We start from the raw sequence: 3,428 nt of genomic DNA, 5'->3' as shown, positions 1-3,428 counted from the left end.
GTCTTTTTTAAAGATTTGTTTATTTATTTGAGGAGGGGGATGGGGCGGGGCCAAGGGCAGAGGGAGAGGGAGAGTCTCAAGTGGACTCCACACTGAGCATGGAGCCTGACATGGGGCTCGGTGCCAGGACCCCCAGACAGGACCTGAGCTGAAACCAAGAGTCTGACACTCAACCAACTGCACCACCCAGATGCCCCTGTTCCGGAGGTTTTATATAATGCAGTACAGAAAAATAACGAAATATGCAGAGCAAATATTAAAGTGAGAGATAGAAATGACATGAGTGTATGGGAAAAAGAAAACAAGAAACAGTGCTTAAAACATTAGCATTAGTAAGAGAATATTGCAAAGTGACTAGAACAAGGTATATATAAAAATTCTTTAGATTGAAAATAACAAATTAGGAAATTTTCATTACCCACGAAAAAACTACACTATAATATCTCAAATAAAAAGAAGTATACCAGAGAATAAAACTGTACAAGTTCGCTGTGGATACAAAACAAGACCTGCATATATATGAGAAATATGCCACAGCTCTGTGTAGGACTGAACATCATGCATATATTTACCAGATTATAAATTTAATTCAATATATTTATTCATACATTCATTGATTCAACAAATGTTTATTGAAGACTCATTATGTGCCTTGTATGGCACTAGGCAATTAAGGGAGAAAATTAATGCTATATGAATTGACTTGTAGAGATACTGCAATATATTATTAAATAAAAAAGTAAGTTAAAGAATTCTGTATATCATATAATGCCATTTATTTGTATGAGACAAATATGTTTAGTTATCTGAGCAAAGAGAAAAAGTATAGGTGGACCCATAAGAAAAAGTTATTTTTTGTTTCCAGCTAAGGGAAGGCTCAGTGGTTTATTAACTATTAAAAATACAACTGTTTCATTTATATCAATGAGCATTTATTACTGTATAATTTAATACAAATTTGATAAAATAAAGAGGAATGTGATGATAATTTAGGCTTTTTTCTCTAAAGGTTTTTGGTGCACTGGCTAGGCTTTCTTCTCTTTTTAAAACATCTTCCTTGTTCCTTGTATACCAAGCTGTGGGGTGGTAGGAACAGTTAGGAACATGCAAGCAATAAGGATGTATATTGTAGAACATTTGAAAAACAATAATCAAACCCACTAAAAGCCAGTTGACTTTTTATTACCACAATGAGCTAGCAATTCTGAACATATCAGTGGTAAAATACCCTTCCCTCACTACCAGGGGGCCACTCTCCACTCCAACTTGACCACCACTTTTCAGTGTTCCACCGTTGGTTAAGAAACGAAACTAACATAATTTTATATGCCAGTTATATCTCATTTAAAAAGAAAAAATTTTTTTAAATGTGTGGGCCTGTCACAGGACTACGCCAACCAGTCTGTGCAGGACGACCCCCGGATGATGGCTTTCTTTGACCCCCTGGTGTGCCCCGAGATGGAGGGCTGGAGCTCTGACCTGTGACCCCAGTGAGAGCAGGATCCTCCAGCCGCAGGTGGGGTCAGTGAGCGCTCGGGCTCCACCGACTCCAAGTGCTCAGCCTTGCTGCCCCCTCCCCTCCGCCCACAGTGGATGAGAATGCTGACAGCGCCTTCCACCCGGGACCCCCTACGGGTCACCACCGGCAGCTCAGGGGCATCACCTCCACCACCGCCCACGTGTGAGGAGGCAGCATCTCACCAGCAGCACCTGTCTGCTCTGGGGTGCTACCAGGACAAACGCCTCCTGGCCCTTTCCATCGAGTCCGATTCTGAAGCGAACGCAGTGAAGTGGAGCTGGACACAGATATCTCTCACCGGCCACGGTCTCCCAGCCCTGAAGACGAGTCTGGCAGCTCCAGAAGCTGCAGCAGCTCTGAGGATGAGGAGCTGAATGAGCACCAGCCATGCGGCAGCAAAATACCCGACAGCGCCTGCAGAAGGCGCCCCCGAGAAGAGAGGCCCACTGCCCAAGCAAGCCGAGAAGACAACTATGATTACCCCCAGATCAAAGTGGATGACCTCTTCTCCTCTCCCCCCTCTTCCCCTGAGCAGAGCACTTCCATGCTGGAGATTGGGCCAGGCATCACCAACTTCTGGCACAGACTAGGTCAAAGGAAAGATTTATAAACCTTACAAGTGGCTCCACTACTCTATCTCCTACTCCAATAACAAAGATGGAGAGCACTCCCTCGTGTCTGGGGAGACCGATGAAGGGCGAGCGGGAACCAGCCACGGGGACGACCCAGCCCCTTCTTCTAGTAAGGAAGCCTGTCTCAGCACGACCGGAGGCCAGAGGAACCAGGACCTGCCCCTGAAGGTCGCAGCAAGGATGCTTTCAAAGAAGGGACTTCTGCTAGAAATCCCAGCAATGGCCCAGGCCAGGAGCACAGCAGCACCCTTGGGCAGAGGCCCCGGAGGACCCCTCACAGGACACTAACAATGGTGGCTCTATAGAACTCTTTTGAAACCAAGAAGCTCAATGGGAAGGCCCTGAGCAGGGCATCGCGTACCTGTGTGTTTTGTTAAAGTAAATCCTTGTTGAGCCGTTTGACTTGGTCTTGGGTGTGTTCACCTGCACGTGTGAGCTCATTGTCCCAGAGGCTTTCTTTCCACTCTCCCTGAGAAAGGATCTGTGGATCTGTATCTTCTGCCATCTCACCTTGTCTACATGCCCTAGGTGTTCTGGTCTTAACCGTGAGGGCCTGCTGGATCTAGCTGTGCTGCCACTGAGTTATGGATCTATGCTGAAAGAATGAAGGGGAGAGTGGAAACAGGCCCTCAGCCCATTGGCTGTGCTGGAATGGAAAGCATGGGTCCTTTCTTAGAGAAATCATCCATGTTTTCTCTCAGTAGCACTTCTTCATTGAGCATTTAATGTGGATATACTAAAAGTGAAGCCTTTGTAATGAGAGGTCAGCAATTAAGATCAGATTCCAGAGAACACAGATCCCTGATAAATTTCACCCATGGCAGACTGAGCAGGGCTGCACCACACTCTGCATGGAGGCCGTAAACTATGACTGCTTGTGGGGAACGCTGGAGCCGCTGAGGTGCTAGTTCCTAAGAGGCACTCTAAAGGCCAGCAGGTGCTTCCCTGGCCCCACGTGATGAGAGGAGGGGGAAAAGACAGCCTCAAGAGCTTTGTGCTCAGACTATTTAAGCAGATATTCTAGGTCTGTTAATGAAGAAGTGTCGTGAAGAGCAGAGTGTAGTACTATATTCAATTAATTCAACCCAAAATGACTGGTCAGAATTGAAGGAACAGGCATCTTCCCACAGGCTTGCAATTAGCAAAGGCTGTGGTGTCCTGACTAGATCTCCAGAGCAGTGGGCATCTCGAAGAAACAGATTCCTGTTGAGTTGGTGTGTTAGGAGGCAGAGAAGAGTCTCTGGTTTTAAGACTCCTGGCTTCTAGAAGAGACTGCA

The 3,428-nt window shown here is 46.2% G+C and overlaps 1 pseudogene; it reads left to right on the top strand.

Moving 5' to 3' along the window:
* The first annotated feature begins 1,326 nt into the window (after positions 1-1,326).
* Positions 1,327-2,528, top strand: LOC118522609 (DDB1- and CUL4-associated factor 5 pseudogene; annotated as a pseudogene).
* The last annotated feature ends 900 nt before the right edge of the window (positions 2,529-3,428 follow it).

Source organism: Halichoerus grypus, chromosome 3 (genome assembly GCF_964656455.1).
Source record: "Halichoerus grypus chromosome 3, mHalGry1.hap1.1, whole genome shotgun sequence".
NCBI lineage: Eukaryota > Metazoa > Chordata > Mammalia > Carnivora > Phocidae > Halichoerus > Halichoerus grypus.
This window is presented reverse-complemented; position numbering and strand designations above follow the sequence as displayed.